Source organism: Aquarana catesbeiana, linkage group LG02 (genome assembly GCF_042186555.1).
Source record: "Aquarana catesbeiana isolate 2022-GZ linkage group LG02, ASM4218655v1, whole genome shotgun sequence".
Lineage (NCBI taxonomy): Eukaryota > Metazoa > Chordata > Amphibia > Anura > Ranidae > Aquarana > Aquarana catesbeiana.
The window spans coordinates 131392878-131409031 of NC_133325.1; the positions used below are offsets into that span (position 1 = coordinate 131392878).

General features: G+C 44.9%; 1 protein-coding gene across 6 annotated transcripts in view; it reads right to left on the reverse strand.

The window, feature by feature from the left end:
* The window catches only part of PARP4 (poly(ADP-ribose) polymerase family member 4), a 570213-nt gene extending 555132 nt beyond the window's left edge, over positions 1 to 15081 (reverse strand). For all 6 annotated transcript variants that reach the window (XM_073613478.1, XM_073613479.1, XM_073613476.1 and 3 more), the window contains exon 1: positions 14919 to 15081. The gene's annotated coding sequence lies outside the window, so the exon portion shown is untranslated. The remainder of the gene's footprint in view (positions 1 to 14918) is intronic.
* Between the last annotated feature and the right edge of the window lie 1073 nt (positions 15082 to 16154).

The window sequence follows — 16154 nt, forward strand, 5'->3', positions numbered from 1 at the left end:
AAGATCTGAAAAAAATAATTGTTGCACTACATAAAGTTGGCCTAGGCTTTAAGAAGATTGCCAAGACCCTAAAACTGAGCTGCAGCACGGTGGCTGTGGTAAGGCAGTGCTGGAAAATAATGGTGGCCACACAAAATATTGACATTTTGGGCCCAATTTGGACATTTTCACTTAGGGGTGTACTCACTTTTGTTGCCAGCAGTTTAGACATTAATGGCTGTGTGTTGAGTTATTTTGGGGGAACAGCAAATTTACACTGTTATACAAGCTGTACACTCACTACTTTACATTATAGCAAAGTGTCATTTCTTCAGTGTTGTCACATGAAAAGATATAATAAAAATATTTACAAAAATGTGGAGGGGTGTACTCACTTTTGTGAGATACTGTACACGTTCACTAAAAATGAACTTGTTCTTTAACATGTTACTGTAATTTTTAAAAGGCCATTTTGAATCCGTGCTATGACACCTATTTTGGGATGACAAGGCTCCCTCCCCATTTACAAATTGCGAGACCCGGCTACAAGTGGCCATTTCAACACACTTTACACAGGCAACGTTTACTGTTGTTAGGTAGCCGGCACCACCACCCCATTCTGGTTGGTCGGTCAGGTCATCCAGAGCACTTACCCCATCTATGGCGGGCAGCACTTCACACGGGTGACAGGCGGCGGCTTCACCTTCCCCCCTCCATGGGCATCACGGCAGCTTTCGTCTCCTCCCTCCTCATCCCTGGCAGCCAAGCGGAACACTTCTCCTTTCAGCAATTTGGGAAACGGGTCTCAGACCCGCTTCCTAATTGGCTGGGAGGAGAATCATTGTGAAAATATTGAATATTCATTCGCTATTATCACACAACTGGTTGGGCTTGGTTCACAGTGCTCTGCGCCCCGAGTCCCACCCTATTTTGAAGCCTCTTACAGCCTCTGGCTCTAATCACGTGCTTCAAAAAAAACACCCCCCTATTGGAATTCATGCATCCGGCATCCTGTATGGTGGTTGGACACATGGATAGGGGGGGCAGCGCCCGTGCATCCCTAATGGATGGGCTGCTGCTGCTTAGGACTATACTTTCACAGATTGTAAACTAAACCCGATTTAGTTAGGGTAGATTTAGACATGCGTTTTCTTTCCTCTACAGTCCGATCCACGCTTAGATCGCACTCCAGAGGCTACTGACTAACTCCATTTTTAATGACAAACGTGCCAAAACCACGACACTTCCCATTGGCTTGAATGTGTAGCTACAAGTTGGGTCAACTTTTCCGCAGGCGTGAAGCAAAGCATCCCGACCATGGCATGTAAACACCCGCATCTGCTGCCAATTTCAACCTAAAAGAGTTGGAAATCATTTTAAGGCGTGGGGGGGTTGGCCGGCACATTTTTGCCGCCTTCCAACCGCAAGTCTAAATGAGGCCTAAGGGTTTACACTTCTTGTAGTATATAGACAATAAGCAAATATTGTCCACTTACAAGATGCACGTGTGTTCTTACTTGGATCTTGGTGTGCTTTGTGTATATGTGTATATATCTCTTTCAGATCCGTGCAGTAAACCAGCCTGAAAGTTTGCCCCTGTGCTGGAACTTACTGTATCAAGACCAGTCACCGTTGCTCTCTCTTCTTGAGCACTGTGACTAGTCTTAAATGTAAAAATCCGTATTAGGGCAAGGTCTGTGCAAGGAACAGTACATTGCTATAGAGAATATGGAACTTGCTTCACCCCTCTTGCCCAGAGGTCACATATCTATGTGGTCTGGCTTTACCTACCATTATGCCCCCAATTTTGATTTGCAGTAATAAAGTGTTACTAAACCCACAAAAGTAAAATCAGTCTGTATATGCAGTAAAGCATGCTTGTTATACTCACTGTGGAACCTAAGGGGTTAATCCTCCGCATTGTGTAAAAAGGCTGTTTTATTCTGGCTTCTCTGATCCTCCCCTTCTTCCACTGACTCCTAATAATTTCCTGTTAACACAGAGTCTATGGAATCAGGCTGCACATGCTCTGTTTGGCATGTATTGCTAGAGAGGTTTTTTTTTCTTCTTGGGAGGATGCATGTGATCAGCACAGGGTCAATCAGCACTGTCAAGATAGAGAGTCAGGGGTCCTGCAGTCTCATAGCACAGTCAGAAAATTCCTCATACAAGCTTTAACTAGTGTTTGGCTGGACACTGATAGAAGTCACAAGACTGCTATATACTGCTGACGAGAAAGGGTGTTTAGCAGTTTATATTTACTCTTTTCAAACTTATTGTTTAAGAAAAAGTACAAATCTGATTCCAATATCGAGGGAACAAAATGCATACATTCGGGTACAAAGCTCAACAATATATCAGATCTAAGGGGACAATAATTATGCATCATGTATGAGAAATGGAAGGTGCAGGACCTTCCAAGCATATTGGGTTAAACAACTGAGGAACCAATATTGGAACTATTACCAACGTATACAAAACAAAACAGGTAGAAAGTGTATAGAAGGGGAGCTGCAAAAAAAAAAAAAAAAAAAAAGAAGAAGAATCACATTCCTTAAGTGTTTGAAGAGGGGGAAGATAAAGACAGGGAAAAAAAAAAAAAGAAGAGTAGAGTAAAGATGGTGGAGAAAAGGGGCAGAGAAAAGAAGCAAGGTCAACTGCTCTGGGCCAGCCGAAGACCCTAGTTACTGTAGTCGTGAAGAATCTTGTCTCAGGGTACCAGGAGAGACTCAAAGCCTGGGGGGAAAAAATGGTCCACCCATGGTTGCCAGATTTTAAGGTGTTTAGGAATTTTATCCTTAATAGTTGCTTCGATTTTTCTATGGATCATAGCCTGGGTGACCCTATGTTTAGTTTCAATGGCGCAAAGAGAGGGGGACTTCCGGGCACACACTATGGTTTGTTTAGCCGCCATCATGAGTTGCAATATGAGGCGGAACTGAGCTCTAGTACAGTCTAGAGTATTGTGATTCAGTAATGCCAGTAATGGGTCATGATCAAGCGTGATGTTAACCAGAGTGGAGGCCATTTGGAAAATTTCAGTCCAAAATCGCTGCATGATGGGGCATTCCCACCAGATATGTAAGTGAGTACCTTCTTGATCACACTCACAGAAACACAAAGGGGAGCACCCAGGCAAAATATTGGCAATCCTTATCGGGACCAAATACCAGCGCATGAGGGCCTTATAATTTGTTTCAATGGCTAAAATATTTTCAGTGGAGGATTAAGATTTTATGGTGGCCCAAATGGCATCCCAATCCTCCAATTCTAGGTCAATCTCAAGAACAGCGCAGTATGTCCTAAAGTGTAAGCGAATGCTGCGTTACTGGGTTGGTTATAGGCCCACGATCTGTATGTGTCATCCAAAGCATATTAGTTACTGATATCAGATAGAGAATGATCGCCTCAAGGGCAACCCATAGCGGCGTTTCGGATGTAGCGTGATAGAGTGTAATCTGGGCCAGTTGAGCAGCTTGAAAGTATCTGAGAAAATGATGGACCCCCAAGCCCCCATGTAATTTGTTCCGCAGTTATACTGCTCTAGGGACTCTAGGTTTAGTAGTATACCAAACCTATTTATATACTCGACCCTGTAGAGCCTGAAAGAATTAAGAGGGAATTGAGACCGGAAGGACCCTAAAGGAGGTACAATATTTTAGGAAGCAAGGTCATTTTAACTGCTGCGATACGGCCTAACCAGGAAATGCAGTGTGGTTGTCAAGAGGCTAGTAGAGAGGATAGATGCGACAGCATCGAAAAATAATTTGCCCAATATAGGAGACAGGGACAGCTCGTTAATTTGATTCCCAGATACGGTATTGAGGATGTAGACCACTGAAACTAGAATGTTTCTTGAAAAAAAAAGAGAGCTCCCCTGGGGGCAGGGACACATTGAGGGCCTTGGATTTAGACGGGTTGACCTCTAATCCAGAAATCGAGGGGTTCAATTGCAAGGGCGATAAGTAAGGGGGGTAGTGGGCAGCCCTGTCTAGTACCACGCATAATAGGGAACCATTCTGAGCTAAATCCTGAGTACTTTAAGTATGCCTGTGGGTGGTCATATAAAGAAACAGTCCATCCCAGAAAGTTGGGGCCAAAGCCCCATCTCTGGAGGACGAAATGCAGGTATGACCATGAGACTGTATCGAATGCTTTTCTGGAAGTCAAGCGAGAGAAGATGCAGTGTTATTTTGTGGGTTCTGGCTAAATGCTGAAGCAAAATCACTTGTCTAATGTTATCACTGGCTTGGCTTCTTAGGATGAAACCCACTTGGTCCCTGTGAACTATGCCTCCTATAATCAGATTAAGTCTAAGGGCTAGAATTTTTATGTCGAAGTTGAGCAGGAAAATTGGTCTGTAGTTCGTCTATACTGTATGGTTTGTATTAGGATTTCGTATCATGAATATTATAGCCATCAATGTGTCTCTGCCAAAGGAACACTGCTTCAGCTAGGCATTAAAAGCATTTAGATAACAGGGGGGGGGGCTAATATGTCCAGGAATTTTTTTTAAAATATGCAGCCGAGAAGCTATCGGGGCTGGGTTACTATTTGGTTTAAGGGCCTTGATCGCCAGCAAGACCTCGTTGACCGAGAAAGGGCGTTCCATTGACTCTTGTCAGGGCTGGGCTCAGCCCTTCCTTTTCTGAGCTGGCCACTCAGCTGTCGGTTAATTGCCAGCTCCTATCTCTCCACAGTCACTCACTTGTTGTTGATACCCTGCTCATCATTCCTGCTTACTTAAGCCGTCCAGCCCAGATCTTCTCTGCCTTCGCCTGGTCAACTTCACAGATACTCTCTCCTGCGTGTCTGTTAAAGACTTGCTTGGCTGACGTCCCTTCTGGTTTCAGATCCTGCTTGCTGTTCCACTACGCTGATCCCTGGCTTCCTGGCTTGTCCGACTATCCGTTCCGGTTACCGAACTTTGGCTATGTTTTGACTACGTTTGTTCTATTTACTTTTATTATTATTAGTAAACAAGTGTGATTTAACTGTACTTCTGTCTTGGTCTGATTCATGGTTTCTAACAACTTGCAATTGGACTTGGACATCGTTGGCATGTGCAGATCCTGGAATAGAGAGTTAGCCTGATCAGAGGAGAAATTAGACTTACATTGATATAACTGTGACAGCCTCTTTCAAAATGCACCTCAACAGGGTTGCTCTTATGAAGGTCCTAAGCTAATTTAAGTCTGATCGGTTTTCGAACCTGGTCCGGCCGATGTAGGCGAAGAGCCAAAAAGGTATCTTGCTTATTAGCTTTGGTATAGATTTTGTGGTTGTCTCAGCCAAAAGCAGGTCCAGCTCAGTTTTAGTTTTCTCTAGGTGGGTCCTATTCAATTCCGTGGGGGAAGATTGGAATTGACGAAATAGCTGGTGATATTCTGCTTTTAAATGTTGTAATTTAATTTTTTTGTCACGGTTAAGATGGGAAGAGACAGAGATGCAGGTGCCTCGAATTACTGGTTTATGGGCTTCCCACAGGAGAACCGGGGAGATATCTGGAGAAGCATTGTGCAGGAGGTATTCTTTGAGGGCTTGCTGTATATCAAAGCAGTAGGATTTGTTGACTAGGTGCAGATCATTTATACACCAGGTCCGATCTCTGGTTTGAGGAATCAAGGAGGAGATAGTGGTGATTACAGCGCAGTGTTCAGACCATGGGACAGGTTGTATTCTTGAATCTAAAAGGATTGGTGAGGACGTCACCGGGATAAATATGTGATCTATTCTGGAAAAAGATTTATGTGGGTAGGAATAAAGTATAATTTATTTTCAGGGGATAACATTCTCTCCAAGTGTCTAGAAAGATTGCCTGCTGGAGCGGTTTACGTAAAAGTAGAAACGGTGAATGTGACTGTGGGGCGTAAGGAGATTTATCTCTTTGTTCTTCGCAAGACCTCCTGCTCTCTAGCTCTCTCATCACCTCCTCCCACGCTCGCCTCCAGGACTTTTTAAGAGCCTCTCCAAGCCTATGGAATGCCTTACCCCAATCTGTCCGCTTATCTCCTACTCTATTAGCTTTTAGACAATCCCTGAAAACCCTTCTCTTCAGAGAAGCCTATCCTACCCACACCTAACAACTGCATTTTCATTTTGTCCATCTGATCATCCCCCACAGCTACTACCCTTTGTTTCACTTGACCCTCCCTTCTAGATTGTAAGCTCTAATGCCGCGTACACACGGGCAGACTTTTCGACCGGACTGGTCCGACGGACTTTCCGTCGGACTTCCGATGGACTTTTGAACGAACGGACTTGCCTACACACGATCACACCAAAGTTCGACGGATTCGTACGTGATGACGTGGGACCGCACTAAACTAAGGAAGTTGATAGCCGGTAGCCAATAGCTGCCCTAGCGTGGGTTTTTGTCCGTCGAACTAGCATACAGACGAGCGGATTTTTCGACCGGACTCGAGTCCGTCGGAAAGATTTGAAACATGTTTCAAATCTAAAGTCCGTCAGATTTTTGACCGAAAAAGTCCGCTGCAGGTTCGATGGAGCCCACATACGGTCAGGTTGTCCGGCGGATTCGGTCCGTCGGACCAGTCCGGTCGAAAAGTCCGCCCGTGTGTACGCAGCATTACGAGCAGGGCCCTCTGATTCCTCCTGTATTGTAAATTGTACCGTCTTCCCTGATGTTGTAAAGCGCTGCGCAAACTGTTGGCGCTATATAAATCCTGTATAATAAAAATAATAATAATAATAATAATAATAGGTGTGGGTAAAGAACAAGATTAGAGTCGCCGCAGAGCATCAGTGTGCTATTACAATGAGACTGCACTACCTGCAGTAAATGGCAGAAAAAAGGGTTATCAATTGAGGCATAATAAGAGACCAATAACAAAAGAACACCGTTCAAGGCAGACATCTCATAATGCAACCCACCTGCTAATGGAAATAGGTGCTGGCTCTGCATGTAGGAATGAACTGAAGCAAAGACTGGATGGCCACACTCTGTTGACACCTTTACTGAAGACGGTTTAAAAATTCTTCTGGTACAAAGACATCAGAGGCACAGGATCAACGAAAAGCTGACACGTTTCACACCACTACGGGATGCTAAGTTAGCTTAGTCATAAGAGAATAATGTTGTTTCAACATCCTGCAATAGGCCAACTAGAATAATGTAATGACCTTTAGGGTTTTTGATCTCAGTAAGGAGAGTGAATGGTATTGTATGATGGAAAGCCAGTAGGACTCCCCTGTGTTTTGTGCTAGCTGAAGCAGAAAAACTTGAGGGTAACGAGAGATAAAAAACAAAAAAAAGCAGGAGTCGATCGTGCAGCAAAATGGGTTTCCTGCAAGGCCACCACACCCAACTTTAAGGTTTGCGAATGCCTGGAAGGCCTTAACCCTTTTATGAGGGGAGTTAAGGCCCTTAACATTGAGGGACAATATATTAAGGGGGGCCATCTGGTGAATGAAATGAGAACATTACAAATGAGTTTCGGGCGCACCGAGATCTGACGACCTCGCAAGAAGAGAAGGAAAAAAAGTAGGTAGAAAAAAGAAGGTCCAGAAAAAATTTCCAAACAGGGAAAACATTTTCTGTAAGGCAACATAGTATGTAGTTCTTTTTGGGCTGAACAGCATTGACCGACCAAGTTGTGTGCAGGCACCCAGGACAGCCAGCTGATCAGGGTACGTGGACACAAAAAAAAAAAAAAAAAAAGTGGGGGGGCGAGGTGCAGTGTTTGCTCCTCAACAGAACCCGAGGTAAACCTAAACTCAAAAAAGTTAGCAATGTCCATGAGGAATAGAATGCAGTAAACCTAAGCACAATATAATGCAACATTACTTAGCTACCATAACTAGGAAAAACCAAGTTAGACTTACCGGTAACTTGTTTTCCAGAAGTCTTTCAGGACAGCACCTGAGAGATAGCGACTCCACCCACCGGAAACAGGAAACACCTTCTTCCTCCAAACTTTAAAGGGAGGCGCCTCCCTACCATACCTCAGTTGTAGTAGAGAAGACCTCCGGCCCCGGCTGGAACACATAAACACATACGTTAGTCACAGCATAGTATATACAATACAATAGGGCGGGATGTTGCTGTCCTGAAAGACTTCTGGAAAACAAGTTACCGGTAAGTCTAACTTGGTTTTTCCCAAGGCGTCTTTCAGGACAGCACCTGAGAGGATAACAGAGACTTACCCCCTTAGGGCGGGACAACAGCTTGCAGGACCTTTCTGCCAAACGCCTGATCATTAGCAGATGTGAGGTCCAGCCTGTAATGTTTCACGAATGTGTGAAAACTTGACCAAGTTGCCGCCTTGCAGATTTGTTCAGGGGTGGCACCAGCTCTCTCTGCCCAAGTGGCCGCTAATGCTCTTGTTGAGTGTGCAGAAATTCCTGCAGGAGGAGACACGCCTGCATGCGAATAAGCCTCTGAAATGGCTAGCTTCAGCCACCTTGCTAAAGAGATTTTAGAAGCCTGGCAACCTTTCCTGTTGCCTGAAAATAACACAAACAGAGAATCTGAACGTCTAAAGAGCTTTGTCCTTTCCAGGTAACATAACAAAACTCTTCTAACATCCAACATGTGAAAACAAGTCTCCTTCTCCCCTACTGGGTTGGGGCAGAAGGTCGGAAGTACAATGTCCTGAACACGATTTTGTACTGAAGCTACCTTTGGTAAGAATTTCTGATCTGTTCTAAGTATAACCCTATCTGGGAAGATAGATAAATAGGGTTCCTTAACTGATAAAGCATTAAGCTCACTGATCCTGCGTGCAGAGACCATGGCAATCAGAAACACAGACTTAAAAGTGAGATATCTGAGTGGCGCTTCTTCCAAAGGTTCAAAGGGACTCCTTGTTAGAGCCTGGAGGACTATCGACAGATCCCATTTGGGAAACAACTTAAGTGGTGCTGGTCTGGATCTCGTAAGGGATCTGAAAAATCTGGTTACCAATGGATCTGAGGCCACAGATCTTTCTAGGAACACTGCTAGCGCAGCCACCTGTACCTTCAAGGTACTAACTGCTAGTCCCTTGTCAGCACCAACCTGTAAAAATTCCAGAATGGTAACAAGACTCCCTGGGTCCTGGTCAGATGAATTACACCACGTATTGTAAACCTTCCAGACCTTGGAATAGATATTTCTAGTCACCCTTTTCCTACTGGATAATAGCGTTGAGATTAGCCGGTTGGAAAAACCTTTGCTCCTTAAGAGCTGCTCTTCAGATACCAAGCAGTGAGCGCCAAAGTGGCTACCTCTGGGTGATTTACTGGTCCCTGAAATAGTAAATCGTGCCTGAGGGGCAGATGCCAATAAGGCCTGACCGCCATTTTCAGAACGGTTGAAAACCAAACCCTTCTCGGCCAAAAGGGCGTGATTAGGACAACCGGTACCGTTTCCCTTTGAATTTTTCTTAATACTAAGGGAATTAACTGAAATGGGGGGAAAGCGTAGCAGAGATGGAATCTCCATGGATACGCCAAGGCATCTGTTCCTAGTGACCCGTCGTGATTGCTTAGGGAAAAAAATTGCGGAACCAAGGCATTCTCCTTTGAGGCGAACAGGTCCACCTCTGGCAGCCCCCACTTCTCGACAATCATGGCGAAAACCTCTGGGTTCAGCGACCATTCTGCTTCCCGAATGGGGTTTCTGCTCAGGAAATCCGCCACTCCATTCAGGGATCCCTTTAGATGGACTGCTGATAACGACAGCAAGTGTCCTTCTGCCCAACGGAGAATGCTCATGGCTAGTACTTGCAGCGATTTGCTCCTTGTACCTCCCTGCCTGTTTATGTAAGCCACTGCCGTGGCATTGTCTGTTAGTATTTGAACATGCTGGGCCTGAAGCCCCTGAGCAAATGACTTCAGAGCCAAGTCGATCGCCTTGAGCTCTCTCCAGTTTGAGGACTTGGTCGCCTCTTTCCTGGACCAGTTTCCTTGAGTGAAACCTTTTTCTAGGTGGGCTCCCCAACCCCAGGAACTGGCATCGGTTGTCAGCCTTTTTTTCGATTGGAAAGGCCCAGACTAACCCCTCCGATAGGATATCCTGCCTTTTCCACCACCATAGTGACCTCTTTACTTGGGTTGGAACTCTTACCTCTGAGTCTAGGGATTCTAAATTGTGATCCCAAGATCTCAGAAGAAAAGCCTGCAGATGTCTGAAGTGTAGTCTTGCCCACTGAACAGCTGGCATTGACGAAGTCAGAACCCCCAGGGCTGACATGACCAATCTTACCGTCAGCTGCTGGTTGGTCTGCAAAAAGGACACTGTATCCTGGATTTTTCCTTTCTTCTCTGAAGGAAGAAAAATTTTTTGGCTTACCGAATTTATTATATACCCTAGAAACCGAATCTCCTGAGATGGTTCCAGGGAAGATTTTTGGAGATTTAGGATCCAACCTAGAGACTCCAAATGGCTGCATGCTCTGCTTAAATTGCTCCTCAACTCCTCTCTTGAGGGGGCGAAAAATAGCAGATCGTCTAAGTAAGGAATTACTGCGATTCCCTGAAGACGCAGCGGAGCTAGGGCCTCTGCCATTACTTTGGTAAAAATTCGGGGTGCGGATGATAGCCCGAAGGGTAGGGCTCTGAATTGCAGATGCTGAATTCTGCCTTCCAACCTTACCGCCAACCTGAGAAACCCCTGGGACTGGGATGAGATTGAAATATGCAGGTATGCATCCTTTAGATCCACTGACGCCATGAAACAACCTGGAGTCAGAATATTTCTGGCGGTGAAAATTGAGTCCATCCTGAACCTTCTGTATTTGATGGCTCTGTTTGGTGGCTTTAAATTTAGAATTAAACGAAATCTTCCTGTTGGTTTTTTTACCAGGAAGACATGTGAATAGAAGCCCTCGTGCCATTCCTCTGGTGGCACTGGGATTACTACACCCTGTTGCATTAGTTCCTCCAGAGAGGATTTCATGGCCAGGGCCCTCATTGGATCTCGGGGAGCATTTGTTACCAGAAACCTTCTTGGGGGGCTTCTGGAGAACTCGAGAGTATAACCCTGCGAGAGAGTGGTCAGAATAAACTGATTTGTAGTTATCACTGACCACTGCGGAAGAAACTCTCGTAATCTTCCGCCGACCCGCAGAGATGAGTCATTGTGAGTTTTCGGCCTGTGAAGGAGGACGGAAGAGAATTCCACCTTTGCCCTTCGCCTTTTGCGCAGACCAATTTTTCCTCCTGCCCTGAAACTTACTTTCCTGCTGTTGCTGCTGAGTTTTTTGAGGTCGAAAAAGACGTTTTGGGGTCTGCTTTTTCTTTTTGACCGGAAAGGACTTCTTCTTATCGGCAGTTCTGTCTAGGATATTATCTAGATCTGGGCCAAAAAGAAGGTCACCTGAAAAGGGGATACCACAAAGTTTACTCTTTGAAGCTGTATCACCTGGCCAGGTTTTTAGCCATAAAGCTCTTCTCGCAGCATTTGCTAAAGCTGCAGACCTAGCTGACATTTTGATAGCTTCAGCCGAAGCATCAGCAATATAAGCAACCGCAGAAATCAGGGTAGGAAAGGAATCTAAGATCTCCTGCTTGGGGGAATCTGCCACTATATGAGATCTAAGTTGGTTCACCCAGTATTCCAGATTCCTGGCTACACAGGTTGTGGCCATTGCTGGTTTTAAATTGCTCATGATTGATTGCCATGATCTTTTGAGCAAAAGATCCATGCGTTTGTCCATTGGATCCCTTAGAACACCCATGTCTTCAAAAGACAGGTCTGTGGATCTTGAGACCTGTGAAAAGGCCGCATCCAACCTGGGCACCTTATTCCACACCGCAGAAGGGTCCTCCTCAAAAGGGAAGCGCCTTTTGTGGGCTCTGGAAAAAAAGGGCTTTTTCTCTGGATCTTGCCATTCTTTAGTAATGGCGTCAGAAATGACCGAATGAACTGGAAATGTTCGCCCCTTAGGCTCATTTAACCCTGCATACATGCGGTCATGAAGAGATAACTCCTTCTTTTCCTCACTTAAGCCAAGTGTAACATGGATAGCCTTAAGGAGTCCGTCTACCTCCTCTAGGGAAAGCTTAAATTTGGAAGGAGCCACCTCCGCTTCCTCACCCTCCTCCTCCGAATCTTTAACGGAAGGAGTAGGGGACTGCTCTTCCCTGATAGGGGGGCCTTCAGGTAAAACTTCTACCATGGGGAAAGAAATAGAACCCTGGGAAGCCTCAGAAGTGGATGGCTGACTAGCAGCTGGATTAACTAAAGAGTCACGAAAGGTCTGAATCGTGGCGTATAGTTCCTTCTTTACAGAGGTAACCAGATCATCACAAACCGAAGCTGATTCCTCCTTAACTAAAGAAGTGATGCATGTACTGCATAAGACTTTTTTCCAATTTTCTCCCATTTTGGCCCTGCAAGAAGGACATCTCTTTTTTGGGTCAGAGCTTTTAGCCTGTGAGAGAAAAAACAAAAAAGGGAAAAAACCAGGGGACCTTTTAGTGAGACCCGGTCTCAGCTACACAAGAATCACCCACAGGTGCACTAAGAAGAAACCAGTCAGCCTCCAGTGCCCAGACAGGCCCCTTGCCACTAGGGGGTAAGAAAAAAGAAAATAGACCAAACCCAGGAAAAGGAAGAAAGGCAGACTTAAACTGCTGCTCCTACCTGAGCTTTACTGGCGCCTGTGCCTGTCCCCACCGCTGCAGACGCTGAGTCCTCCATCTCTGGTGTGCAGCTCTCCACCTGTGGCTTCATATGCCGCTTCCGGACTCCCATAGTGCATCTGCACCGGACCGGAAGCGGAAATAGGCGCCAGTTCCTGTCCTCCCTCCTCCCCTCTCGCATCCACGCCGGAAATGACGCTTCTGCTGACCCAGTGACCCGCCTTGTCACTTCCGCCGCGCCTGCCGGCCAAAAAAACATGGCGGCGGCGCACGCGCACCGCCGCTCCTATGACCGCGCGGATCACCGGGTCTACGGCTCTCCCCGAGCACCAGGAGGGGAAGAGGAGCCCGATTGCTACCGCTGCCAAGGCTTGGGTAGGCCGGGAGGACAGCGGGTCTCCAAAAGGAGGAAAAAATGAAAAGGAAGCCCTGTCTCCCAGGCATCTGAGAGACCTTGACTCCCCTTCAAAAAGATGTTCCCTCCGGGCCGGAGGAAACACAAAAACTGAGGTATGGTAGGGAGGCGCCTCCCTTTAAAGTTTGGAGGAAGAAGGTGTTTCCTGTTTCCGGTGGGTGGAGTCGCTATCTCTCAGGTGCTGTCCTGAAAGACGCCTTGGGAAAAAGGCATTGTACTGTACATATAGCATATAGCCACATTATTCTGAATACAGTAGAAATAGTAACATGAACAGGATCTGACCCAAAATGGGCTGATATCAACTCAGTAACTTGCAAGAAGAACAATGGCCTGTAGTAATTTGCAGCGAGGCACAGGCCCAGAGCCAATGGCCATGCGGAACCACACAAAGGAGTTCCCCACAGAAGCACAGCTGTTAAAGGTTTACAAGGTGACAGTGTTCCATGGTGTCAACTCATCCCGGCCTGGTTGAAGTGGGGTTTTTGGGGCCCGAGGTTGTAGACCGCGCTGGAGTTCCTTTGAGGATGGAGGATGGGCCTGGGCGTTGGTGTAGCGTAATAAGGGTGAGGGGCCGGATGTGCAGGAGTCCGAGGCAGCGCGGTTTCCGATTCTGGGTCAGGGGCCACTAGGTGGAGGGTCTCTAGCAAGTGCTGCAACAATTCAGGCGAGGTGCAAGAGTGTTGCTGAATTGTAAGGCAAACGGAAAATGCCAGGTATACTTAAGCTGATGCTGTAGAAGGATCTGTAGTTTGGGTTTCATATCTCTTCATTTTGCCACGGTAAGAGGAGCTAAATCGGAGAAGCCCTGATATGCATGCCCTTGGAACTGCAGTACGTCCTTAGAACGGGCAGCAGATAAAAGTTGCTCTTTCGTGTGGTAGAAATGTAGCTTGACAATAATGTCACAAGGTTGACAAATCTGGTAAACGGAGTGTCAAAGCTCTATGTATCCTATTTGCCGCGGAGGAGGCATGGGCGAGTGCCTCCTTGATAAGTTTAAGTTTGTTCTTCCCCCGGTGACCTGTTAATACCATCCCGCCGGGGCCACCGGTGGACCAGGTAAAGATTGCGGTGTGGCGTTGTGAGTCGGGCGGCTTGGATGCAGCTGATAGCTCAGCGATGCTGTGGGGAGTGTGGAGCTCTATGCGAGTGTGACCGCCATGTCGAGCTTCGCACATGCACCCCAGCAGTTTATATTTACTAAAATATATGCATTTCCATGTTCTGTGTACTGTGGGAGACCAAATATAGTAAATTCAGGCTCCTGGGTTTAGTAACACTTTCATTTCACTGTGTGTCACATTCGCTTTTTTTTTTTTTTAATGCGAGAATGTGATTAACAATAAGAACAGCTGCAACGTTTAGCTAATAAGTCAATACAGGCTGTCCAAAACATTACCACGTTCATGTCCATATCTACTTCTAGTGTATCCTACATTATGGCCAACATTATTTTGTATATGTCATGCTCGTATTTTTCCCAAATTAGGGATGTACTGTATTTGTAAAGTGAAGCATTTGTGATTTACACCACATACTGAGTGCTGGCTTGTTTAAATTTACATAAGCCAATACAATGCTCTGTTCAACCCATATATACAGTACATATCCTGGCTACTTCTGTTGTAATACTTGTAATTTGGCCAGAGTCTATTCTTTGCAGAACACCTGTCCTGAAGTGACAGATCAGGATTCCCCAAGACAGGGTGTGTACTGCCATTACAGACCTAATGCCGCAAGATACACACATTATCTACTACAGATTATATATAGATAGCTTCAGTGTTGTAATACAGTTTTCTTTTTAATAATAAAAAAGACAGTCTTTCTCTGTTAAAAAAAAAAAAAGACAGTCTTAGTTTACTTTCATTCAATGATTATTGTTAAGACTTATTAAAGCTCACATACAGAAAATCCTATAGAATGTTCTTACCTTTTATCTGCCAAGCAATAGTCCTGCAGTCTGAATTATGAAAGGAGCATTCAGTGGCAGCACTTGTATGTAAATCAGACCAATGTATAGACAGGTAATAAAATGTTCTACACTTGTGTGCGAAGTTGTTCCTGGTAGGGAGGAGACACTGCTCTGGCTGAAAGCATCCGAGTACTTCCTGTTTGCTTTTAAAGGAACAGTACTCATGTAAGTGATACAGCATAATACTACAGCTACAAATACGCATCAGTGAAACGATATTTTTATCATTTATTTATATATATATATATATATATATATATATATATATATATATATATATATATATACACACTATATTAGCAAAAGTATTGTGGTGCCTGCCTTTACACACACATGAACTTTAATGGCATTTCAGTCTTTTGGCCCATACACATGATCCGAAAATCGGACAAAAACTACCGCTATCGACGCGATTAAAAATGCACTGATTACTGTGTAAATGACACTGGCAGTGAAGGGCTTAACCACTAGGGGCGGGGAGGGGTTCAGTATGTTCTAGGGGAGTGATTACTAACTGTAGGGGGATGGGCTAGCAGTGCCATTATAAATGACAATGGTCCCAAAAATGTGTCAAAAATGTCCGACATGTCCGCCATAACGTCGCAGTCACAATAAAAATCGCTGATCACCGCCATTACTAGTAAAAATAAATTATTAACAAAAATGCCATAAAACTATCCCCTATTTTGTAAATGCTATAACTTTTTTTTTTTTTGCGCAAACCAATCAATAAAAGCTTATTGTGATTTTTTTTTTACCAAAAATATGTAGAAGAATATGATCGGCCTAAACTGAGGAAAAAAAAATGTTTTTTTATATATTTTTGGGGGATATTTATTATAGCAAAATGTAAAAAACAATGCATTATTTTCAAAATTGACGCTCTTATTTTGTTAATAGCGCAAAAAATAAAAATCGCAGAGGCGATCAAATACCACCAAAAGAAAGCTCTATTTGTGGGGAAAAAAGGACGTCCGTTTTGTTTGGGAGACACATCGCGCAATTGTCAGTTAAAGCGACGCAGTGCCGAATCGCAAAAAACGCTCTGGTCAGGAAGGGGGTAAAATCTTCTGGGGCTGAAGCGGTTAAAGTTCATGTGTGCGTGCTAAAGGCAGGCACCCCAGTACTTTTGGTAATATAAAATACTAAATATATACACACACACACACATTTGAAAAAGTATTCACACACCTT